At 30.3% G+C, this 12126-nt stretch overlaps 1 long non-coding RNA gene across 1 annotated transcript; it reads left to right on the forward strand.

Annotated features, from left to right (window-relative positions):
- Nucleotides 1-9603: 9603 nt before the first annotated feature.
- On the forward strand, nucleotides 9604-11312 carry LOC136212377 (uncharacterized). The gene is made up of 7 exons (XR_010679543.1): nucleotides 9604-9641; nucleotides 9770-9864; nucleotides 10172-10274; nucleotides 10375-10497; nucleotides 10635-10760; nucleotides 10850-10987; nucleotides 11079-11312. It is a non-coding gene; the product is annotated as an uncharacterized lncRNA (long non-coding RNA).
- Nucleotides 11313-12126: the final 814 nt, after the last annotated feature.

Genomic DNA, 12126 nt, shown 5'->3' on the forward strand with positions numbered 1-12126 from the left:
TTGCATTATTAATTTACTTTATTATTGTACAATTTAATTTTTTCTTTTTATTCTCTAATTTTTATTTTACTTATTTTTGGCTCACAACAATAAAAATTATTTTTATATATTTTCTTAGTTACTTATTAGTACGATTAGATAATTCTCAATTGTCCTCTTTTACCATTTTATTAGTTTTTCATAATTAATCAATACATAAAAAATATTTAAATGTAAATTTTTTTTATTAAGACTAATCAAATTCAATATTTTAATTTGATCAACTAAAAATTAATCTAATTGATTTTATTTTTATTTATTTATTTTGAAAAAAATGGATACATGTGTAAATAATTAATTTAAGGTTTAATTTTTTTTTTTTTAAAAAAACATTGTGGATTCACATATTTGTAGTAGATTGGTCGTTGTAGTTTTTTTACAAAAAAAAAAATCCATGCTGTTTGGCTAACGTTGCCGGTTTTACTAACGTGTCAATGATAATTTTGTACAAAACTTTTTTTTACTTGTTTACTTTTCAAAATCATAATAAATTTTTTAAAATACTTTTTTGCTCTCTCCTCTCCCCTTTTTCCTAAGATTCTTTACAATTTCAAGATATTTGAAAATTCTAAATTTCTAATCAGGAATTTTCAGATTTCTCTAGAATTTCGAGTTCCGAAAATTCCATATAATGGAATTTCTAGTTGAGATCCTCCTCTTCCACTAGTTGTTCCGACCTCTTATCTAGGTTCAGTCATAAAAATACATTGTCCTGAGTTTTAATCCATTAACGATCTCTTTCAGAGGAAGAGAAATACAAACTTTTACAAAACAGCCTAAGTTTGAATGACTACTGAATGCAATCGAAAGATTACAATTTCTTCGGATAGAAAGTGTATTGGACTACTCTCTCTCTTCTAATAATTATACGGATATGAACTTTGATTTGTGTTTAGCTCGTTGCTCTATTTTTCGTTTTTTATAATATATCTGGTATGTAAGCTTTATGTGCTTGAATTGGTCTGATTGAGTTTGATCTTGAGCTTTGCTTAAATAGCCAGATATTCAAAGTAGCCATTTGAATCTAGAAGATGTTTGTTGAGAGAAAGACATCCTCTGTTCTTCTTGGGGATTTCTGGTTTATCTTACAATTTGCCAAATTAGGAAACTATTCATTTCTGACTCAGAAGACCGTTAACCGTTGAGAAGTTTCATCCAATGATCTTCTGTAGTTCTTCAGATCTTGCAGGCTGGAACGTTTCCATTTGGTGTATGCAGAGAGAGATGGGTTGTGTTGCAGAGATGACTGTCTTCTGCAATGAACCATAATGGGCAAGCTTTGGAGAAGACGGTGCTGTTGTATTCTTCTGATTTCGAGATGGGCTTCTGTCTTCTAGTTCTGGGCTTGCTTCTGTTTTCGGCTTTTAATTGATAACAAGGTCTTTTTGCTTTTTATGCCTTAAAAATTATTTAACACTTAAACAAAATTGCTATTTTATAAAGGTATAATTAATTCTGAATTTTATATACTTAAGGCATCTAATTTCTTAATGTGATTTTTGTCATAAACAAAACTTCATCAAAATTGGGTTTTAATAACATATAGGAAGCGACTATCGAGGTAGAAGAAAAGCAGCAATGTTCACATGGACCTTAATGACCACAACATGTAGCAATCTCTATTGGAGATGCTCTTAGTGGTTCACGTAAAATTAATCTGCTCCATAAATGCACTTAAAAAAACAATTAAGAAAATTACTTAGAAACTAAAATTTACAATTAATTAGAGTTGGAAATGGAAAGATTCATTAAGAAATATACTTGGAAACTAAAAGTTACATTTAATAAGACAATTGAACGGCTAATGGAGCAAAGGGCATAAAAGAAAAAAACGGATAAAATTACATTGATATTGTAAAACGTTTATTAATTTGAAAAATAAAAAGCATCCTAAAACGTCTAATAATGGAATGAAGAAAATAATATTTATTAATATTAATTTATTCAATAATATTAAACTTTACAGAATAATATTTTTATAGAGGAGAGAAAAAGAAAACAAGAAATCATACCGTAAACTCTAAAGTGCAATTTTTAAAATCATATCATATTAATTTATTGTGTTTTTGTTTACTAAAATGTTTTAATTTATTGTCAAAACATATACACAAAAAATTTAAAAAAAAAAATACAAAGAAAAGTGATATGAAAGAATAAGATTTTTAGGTATTTTATATATAAGGCCCACCAATATATCAACTCTTTATATTTGAGCTCAGTATCCTTTTTTAATACAAATTTTATATTTTTTATACTTCCAGATTAGATTAATCCTTTTTGGAGAACCACCAATAATGAGATTTCAGTTCAAGGAACAAAGCGCCATTTTGTATACGGTTCAGTTTTCATGTTGCATGGACTGGATAATAACGAAATTACAGTTCGAGGACCAAAGCGCAATTCTGTATTTTTATTCAGTTTTCATACTATAGAAGCTAAACAACAATGAGATTTCTGTTCAAGGACCTAAAACACGATTCTGCATACGGTTCAATTTTCATGTTGTAGGGATGGGATAATAATGAAATTGCAGTTTCGAGGACCAAAGTACAATTTTGCATTTTTATCCTGCTTTTCATACTGCAAAGACTGAATCGCAATGAGATTTCGGTTCAAGAACCTAAAACGCAATTCAGCATTTAATCCAGTTTCCATATTACAGGGACCGAACAACAATAAAATTTCGGTTCAAGGACCAAAGAGTAATTATGTATTCAATCAAGTTTTCATGTTACATGGACAGAACAACAGTGAGATTTTAGTTGAAGGATCAAAGCGCGATTTTGCATTGAGTTGCAGGGACTGGATAGTAACGAAATTGCAGTTCGAGAACCAGAACACAATTCACCAATTTTCTCTTTGCTGATGTCGAGCTTGGTTGTAAAATACTTTGCTGCTGTTTGACTTTCTGGAACAAAACGTACCAGAAAGCAGCCGCGGCAGGACACGGAAAAACTCCAATAGTCTTTTAGTCTCAACAAATCATCTAAGAGTTTTTATTTTCTCTATTATTAGAGAGTTATATTGCACGGAAACTTTTTTTTATTAGTGTTTTCGCGTTTCGTGTTTCGTGTCCTTTTCCATTTCCACTACCATTTTCTAGCTAATTTTTATTAAAAATAACATTTCTCGATGTTCGTTTCCGTTTCTGTTTCGTTTTCCGTTTCCGTTTCCGTGTAATATATCTGAGGAGTCTCTCTCCCCTCATAATCCACTTTTTATTTCATTTTTATTAATAATTTATTATTAAAAAGTTTTTCTCTAGCCATTGTGATAAATAATTTATCATAATAATTTTAATACTAAAAAAATAACGAAAAGTATTATTGGAGATTACATGTATTTTAATATCTTCAAAAACTAAGAGTTAGTAATTGTTTATAGACGTAATACCTTTCCAGCCCCCTCAAGTTGTCTCAATACATCAACTGACCCCCGTACTTGAACTTTTGACAACTAACCCCTCAACTTGCTTATTTGGAACAAATAACCCCTCAAACTGCTCAATTGTAAAAAATAACTCTTCAAATTGCTTATTTATAACAAATAACCTTTAAACCCAAAAAAAAAAACACTTAACATAATATTACATCAGAAATAAGAGATTTCAAATTATCCGTTGCTACATCTAATTAATCCAGTGATACATTAAGCAAAGGGCAAAAAAAGACTTCTGAAATAGCCTATTTGAAAGATTATTTGTTCGAAATAACTAAATTAAGGGATTTAGTTGACAAAAGTCTAAATTCGAGGGCTCGGAATATATTAAGCCTTGTTTATATTATACCATCACAGCATCATGAATTAAATAAAATAGACCACAATATCATTCTTCCATTCCATGATCAAATGACTTCTTCCCCTCTCCTTCTTCCAGCTTTTTTTTCTCTTATTGCAAGTATACTAATTCCAAGGGTATTGCGCCTCAGGCAGCAGCCCACAACGCTAATCACGCAAGTTCAAATATTGGAATGCTAGATACTTACAAATGTTTCAAATGACCGACGGGTTTAGTAATATTTTGAAGGTTTAAAGTTACAGTTAAATAAAAGTTAAACCAATTTTTTCTAATTTTAAATAATATATATATTTAAAATTGATTTTGTTTGGAAATATTAAATTAAATTTGCATCATTTCATACATTAAGGTAAATCTGTACTTTTTTAAAAGGTTAGGATTAAATTTAATCTTTATCCCATAACGTGTTGGAATCCTTTAGGTACTAGGTTTTCTAATCAATTTACATTTAATGTACATAATACAATACAAAATGAACTATCACTATATTACTTGGTGGAACATAATATTTACAGTTAATTAATATTGAACAAAACGTCCTATGATGTTATGTGACAATGAACTACTCTTTTGAAAAAATATATTATAAGAGGAAGATTACGTAAAGTTATATGCTAACCTGATTAATTATTTTGGTGAATATGATAAACATTTTTCAAAGTACCAAGAAAACAATTGATGTAATTTTACTGGCAATTAATAAAAAGAGGACTATACGAAACTATATTAATTAATATACTTATGATACTATAATGAAAAAATAAAAGAAGCAGGACATAACATTTATAGATATTTGAAAACAAGAAATGAAAGTTATAGTATGAAAGTGTTATTTTGCCATTAATTGAATGGATAATGAAGCCAGGCTGTGTTGAAAGTTAAGTTATAGAGGAAGAAAAAGGTGAAATTTTGACCACAATATAGAAATAAATAAAAAAGGACATTAATATTAATATTAATATAGAGTAGTATAATGCAGGTCACATGGGTCATAAAATTAAATAACTGCAGACAACTGTTCCTTATTGAATGACTTCTCTTATGTTACTTAATCATGTGCTATGTACCATCAATCCCACCTTATTAATATCTTTATTAATTACCAATTGTATTTATTTTTACTGCATGCATCAATTTTTGTACCATTCATCTTTTCACTTTTTATCTCATAAATGTTCAATTTATAACTTCATTGAACATGCTAGCCAAAAAAAAAAAAAAAAGGAAAAAGAAATGTATGATTTTCAACATAATAACATGTTATGAAGTGTGTAATTATTGCATGTATCAAATAAGTTATTATGATATCAGTAACATTGTTATCATTCTGCCTTAATATCTGTACGTATCAAATACATCATCGTACGTCACTCATATTCAACCCTAAAACTCTCGTACTACATAATGTCACTTATATTCCACGTCTCCGTTAACCCAACTGCATATTCACCATCTCTCTGCCTCTTTTCGTCCACTCAAAGAACAATGAATCTGAAAGAATGTGAATCCATGGATGAAAGCCCTTGTCTCGTAATCACTTAGATACTTTTTCTTGTCATCCTCCTTTATGTTATTTGATATTTCCTTTCTCATATTGTCCTTGGTCCTTGTTAACTAAGAGAATGTAATATCTTCGTTAATAAAATTTTCGTTTGATTGTGAGTTGAAAGTAGAATTTTTGTTTGTAATCGCAATAATTGTATAGTAAATATGTATTTGGAGAAAATTAATTGATTCATCAGTTGGAGGCAACAAAAAACCAATTAAATGGTGATTATGTCTGCAAATCCTAAAAACATATGGATCTTGTATTTTATTAATATTATTATCTATTTTGGCACCTATAGAAATGAATGAAAATATTAAATTGTAATTTCTTATATTATCCATGAATTTAGTATAAGTCGCATTAGCTTGATAGTTTAAAAGAATTTCAAGATAAGCTGGAGGATTTGGAAAAGAGATAATCTGTGCAAATCTTTTTAAATAAACAAATTCAGGTACAATTTATAAATAATCATAAAGAAACAATTAAGAAAGATAGTTGAGAAGGGGTTGCAACTTCATTTGTCTTGGCAATAATATTAAAAAAATTTAAATAGTTACAATAAGAATGTAATTGCAAAAGATGCCTAGAGAAACTAACCTCATTGATTTAATGTTTACTTCTTTTTTTTGCTATCTTAAAAAAATATATTAATATTAAAAATGTGATTCATAAAATAAATTAAACATTACTTATTGATAGACATATATTGGTATTAGAAGTCTTGTGATTAAATAGAATCGATGTATCAACAGTCTTTGTGATTAAATAGAACTCCTGTATATTAGGAAGTCCTGTAAGTGATACATGTTGAGGAGGAAACCAGTTAGGGTTAGGCTAAATACTTCATGTATATATATGTACCTTATTTACGTGAATAACACAAGGCGAAACATATTATTCCTCCAGCTATCATCTATCTTACATGGTATCAGAGCCCTTCTAGGGTTTCATCACCAATCGATCCTATTCTCCTTTTTTTTTCTTCGTCTGTTTCGTGCCTTGCCTAGATAAAGATGTCTGCTACAGAAAGTCGAACCAACTCCTCCTCTCATCTTAATTTGTCTGGTCCTTCGACTGGTTCTGTTCCGCAGGGAAGCTTGTTCTCGCAGTCTGGTTCCTATCTCTCTCATGGTCTCTCCTCCAAATTGACGTCAACCAACTTCTCAATCTGGAAAACGCAAGTTGAACTTGCACTTGCTGGCTGTGATCGTCTGGATCATATTGAAACCGAGACTACCCTAGCTCCGGGTAGCACTGAATTTGTTCAATGGAATAAGGCAGACAAACAAGTTATGTCGTGGTTGTTCAACTGTATTTCTGATAACATGTTACCACAATTAATCGGCTCTAAAACAGCCTATGAGGCGTGGACCAAACTCAATCAAACCTTTGCATCCGGTTCTATACCACATGTACGTAATCTCTGTCACCAGCTGTTAACCTTAAAAAGGGATTCTGAAGCAATCACCCCTTATATGCAATGAGCAAAGGCTCTGTTTGATCAACTTGAAGCTTTGCAAAAACCTATGAGCCCAGATGATTTTGTTGCCTGTATCATTGCTAGACTTGAAGCTGGTATGCGTCATCACTCCTTTGATCAATTATTTGGTCTGTTGTTAAGTGAAGAAATTCAATTGGCACGAGATGCAAGCATTGAATCTCCTAATGTCATTCCTCTGACGGCTAATTTTACCGCCCGCGGTAGTCCCTTCAATCGAAGTCGTGGTCGTGGTCGAAATCAAAGAGGTGGTCGTGGTGCCACTCACTTTAATAACCAACATATGAATACTTGGAATACCTCACCTCAGACTCAATCAGCTGGCTATGATGTTTCTACTCTTCTATGCTATAATTGCAAAGGGCGTGGACATATCTCCAAAAATTGTTCATCCTCAATATTTCCCAAAGAGCAACGTATCAACCCCTGCCCTACATCACATAATGCCTCCACATCTCAAACCAGCGGCCAATGGATTATGGATACCGGAGCCACTCATCACCTGACTTCGGATTTGGAAAACCTGCACCTCCATTCTGAGTACAACGGCCCTTAACAAGTTCATCTTGGTAATGGTTCTAAACTCCCCATTCATTTTATTGGTTCTTTTTCTTGTGATATCAATGCTAAACATGTTCAATTCTGTGACGTTCTCTTCGTCCCTTCTGCAAATAATAATTTGATTTCAGTTCGTTCACTAATGGCGTCTAACCGTATTTCTGTTGAATTCTTTTCTGACTCTTTTGTGATTAAGGATTTGGAAACGAAGGCAACGCTCCTCAAGGGTCGGAGTAATGATGGACTTTACTACCTTCTAGTCTCATCTGCGACTTCCGCTTTTCCAATTTAATTGAATGTTGCTGCTTTATCTACTTGGCATGCTCGTTTTGGGGCACGCCGCCACTACAAAAAATTCATGTTATTGTGACTAATTCTTTTATGACCAAATTCGTTTTGTCACAATAAATATGGTTATTGTGACAAAAGTGAACTTTTGTCCCAATAGCTAAACTACCTATAAAAGATTGTGATAAAATACATGTCCTGACCAAAGTTTGTCACTATATGTTTATATATTGGGACCAAATTAATTTGTCACAACCGTTCGTTGTTATATATATGGCGGGAATTTTTGGTGCAAAATTATAAACATGTGGAGACAAATATTTTGTTACAAAATAGTTTATTCACTTGTGACGAATAATTTTATCAAAATAAAATACTTCGTCTGGTCACAATATAAGTGACTATGGATACAAATGTGTTTTGTCACAATAAATAAAGAAATTATGACTAAATTTTTATTGTGACAAATATTTGTTATTTTATAAAAAAAAAATTATTATGACCATTATTTGTTATGACTATATATTTATTTTTAGGACTATTGTCACACTTTTCTCTATGATTTGATTAGAAAAATTTATGTAAGGATATTTTTTCTAAGACTTTTGCGTTTTTTTTATTTGACTAAAGTTTAAAAAAAAAATTATATTTTTAAAAATGATTTTTTTTATTTATAAAAAAATCATTTTTAAGATCATTTTTGCTATGATGGGCTCACAAAATTTTTTATGGGCTAATATAATATTATTTAAACAATTTAATGAGCTTACAAAATTTTATAAAATTGAATACTACTCCATCTCCAACAACAAAAGAAATGTCATTTGGCGGTGACTATGCATACAAATAATATTGGGTGATTTTACATAGTTTAGGTACCTAATTCACCATTTCAAGAACCTAATTGACCATTTCAAGAACCCAATTAATTTTCTGCATATAAATTATGGGTTGAATTAGACTTTATGTCAAGCCAAATGACATAATCCATTTGATTGTGTCTTTGGATACAAATAATATTGGCATTATATCAATTTGGGTCCCCAAACTAAAGCTCCAAAATCAATTAGGAGCTTAAACTATCAAAATCATCAATTGAGTCTACATCATATCCTAAAATCAGAAATTGTAGCTATTTGATATAGACTATAATAATCTTTGTATCGGTTCAAAATGAGTTTGGGAAGAGGGGCTAAAACTGTTCAACCGGATGAATTGGCGAGGCTTCAATTGATGATTTTTGGTTAGAATATGAACTCAATTGATGATTTTTGCTTAGTTCAGGGACCTGATTAATGATTTTGATAGTTTAAGGTCCTAATTGACTTTGAAGCTTTAGTTTGGGCAATTTTACCCTTAACGTGGGTAGCCAAGAGTAAATTTACTCCTAACGCTAAAATTGGGTCTATTGGAGAAATTATTCATTAAATTGTCTTCTCGGTCGTGATTTTTTTTAAATTAAAAATAATTTGTATTTTGTACGAGTTGGACAAAAAGAATTTAAATATTTTAGCGAATTTAAAAATATTAATCTTCAATTCTATTATTAGATCATAAAAAAATATGAATTTTTTTTTTAAAATCAACTTACGTGCAATCAGTGAAAAATAAGAAACAAATTATTTATGTTTTATAATAATGTTTGGAATTGACCCAATATGCCAATATTAGGAGTAAAATTGCTCTTGACTGTCAACGTTAAGGGTAAAATTTCACCATTTTAGATGTTAATGGTAAAATTGTTTCTGCCTATAAAAGTTAGGGATATTTTTGCACCTTATTTTTTTCAATGAAATACACAAAATTACATCTAATTATTATTTTATTATTTATTTCTAATTCTCCTTTAAGATTGGTTCTTGTCTATGCCAACCCTACTCTTGCCTCCGCCGTCGGTCTCACTGGCCCTGGTAATCCTCTTTCTAATGCTCTGATTGCTCTATAATACACTTCTATATCACTACTTATTCAACACATCTGTAAAATTTGCGTTTAATTTCATCATTTCTTTGATTCTATTTGTTTTCCATTAATTTAGGGGTTGTCGAGGTTCTGCCTTATGTGGATTTTGATTTGAAGAGGATAGCTGTTAGAGTTGTTCACAAGGCTAAGGAAATCTGCGCCAGTAAATCGGTAATTTTCGCATGTCTCTATGACGATGATGAAGGAATCCTCATCTTCTCTCATCTTAACCTATGTTTGTTTATACGTGTCCTTTGGAATACCTTCTAAGAATTGAATTTTTAATGCTGATGATGTATAGCTTTGTTGATCATCTAAATCTCATTCAGTCCCATAATTGTTATACATCACTATCTTTGGCAAGAGTATGTATCTTATATATATAAATCATAGCAACTCATAAATCAATTGGAGATCTTGGTTGCTTAATTAGCTATCCCATTAGGCTATAATATTTTCTGTTCCTACATGCTTTCAGGAATGTTTCCATATTATATGATCATGACCGACCATTTATAGCATATGCTCCTGCGATGACTACAGATGCCTTAGCATATTATGGTTGTGTTGAACTTTTTCAGGTACCTGTTCCATACCCAGATGTCATGATTGTTGATTTGATTATTCGAAACAGTTTAATATCATATTTTACATGGAGTTTTATTGTGTATTGTAAATTAGAGCTCTTCCCCAAGGATTTGAACAATGAACTCCTTCAGCACAAACGAGCTCCAATGATAAAGCGCGGAATGGTCAAAGGAAAACGTTCATGTCCATTTCTCCGACTAGAAAGCTCATTTTCGGGTTCGTTTTGTGGGTTTGTGCTTCTCTTATTATACTCTCTATTTTTCTGCTTGGTAATTCCTCAATTGTCGTGTAGTGTTGTTCAGTGCCATTACTGTTAATTCTTCTCTTGTTTCATGGTCTTTTTCGTTTTCTAGGTCTTCTTCTATTAAAAATGGTACTACTGATAATGCATATTTGGGGAATTTGAATTCCACTTAAGAGAATATCCAGGAAACAAATGCTGCAAACGTTTCTTGATTTGAGTTATAATAAGAATCGAAGTAAGAGTGTTTTATGAAAGACTCATTTGGGTACTTTATTTACACATGTTAACTTGTTAAACATTTGAACTATGTTCATGTCAATGCAGGATACAAATGAAGTGCAACATCAACTTTCTGTACTGCTCTTTATTGTATTGGCTTGTGGCTTCTCAATCATAATTTTCACTAAGTTCTTGTGGCCAAACTTCTTTATCTTTTTGAAGTTTGAAGTTTGAAGTTTGAAGGTATTTATCTTTTCAATAATATATAATTATGTTATATTGTACTTAATGGCTATAATTTAAATGATTTTTTTCTTTGTTGTGTTGAATGCAGATGAGCCCTTTTCTTCTGTGGTTTTGGAGATTGTTCAACTGTCTCAAAGTTAAAGATCGTTTTTAGATCTAGTGTTGCTTTTAAACATCTTATGTGTTCAATTATTTTTATTAGATCGAGATTTAGTTTTTACTATTGTTAGAACATTTTACATTTTTATTGTGGAAATGATGGAATATTCATGATTAATGTCAATTCATTGATATAAAAAAGGTATTATTTTTGTTGCAATTATTTGGTATGATTATCTATACAAGTTTGAAAAATTAAATATGTCACTATTTATTTGTATTGCAACTATGATTTTTTTTTCATGGTTATGTCATAACTACTCTTAAATTTATTATTATCTTTTCGTTACAATTAAGTTTAAACATTGACAAATATAATATAACAAAACTTTTTGTCACCATAAATTGATTATGTTATGTCGAATTTGTTTTGTCAAAATATATTATTGGACATATTATATTAATTCAAAGAAATATTAAATTTATGCTAATCAATTAATTGCAACAAATATTACATTTGTCACAAAATAGTATCAATTAAATGTAATAAATTTTGTTTGTCACATGAACTTATTTTGTCACAATAAGTATCAAATTTTTATCAAATCAACACGCATTTTGTGACTAATTTGGACTTTTAACAACCAAATGTAATCCATATTTTGACAAACTATTAGTCACAATATGTAACACAAAAGTGACTAATGAAATTTTGTCACAATATAATGTTAACAATTGAGACAAACTGTAATTTCATCACGATATACTTATCGAGACGAGCTTATTATAACGAAATTCGTGACGATTTTTTTTGTCACAACAAGTATATTTTGACGAAATATATATATGTTGTGACAAAAAAAAATCGTCACAATATAGCTTTTTTTTTGTAGCGCGCTATTCCAATTGTTAGGAAATTATTAGTTTCAAATGATCTTTTGTTTTCTTCTGATAAATCAAATACTCTTTGTGATGACTGTAGTTTGAGTAAAATTCATAAATTACCATTTTCTAAGTCTCAATTTATTGCCACTCAA

Source organism: Euphorbia lathyris, chromosome 1, assembly GCF_963576675.1.
Source record: "Euphorbia lathyris chromosome 1, ddEupLath1.1, whole genome shotgun sequence".
Lineage (NCBI taxonomy): Eukaryota > Viridiplantae > Streptophyta > Magnoliopsida > Malpighiales > Euphorbiaceae > Euphorbia > Euphorbia lathyris.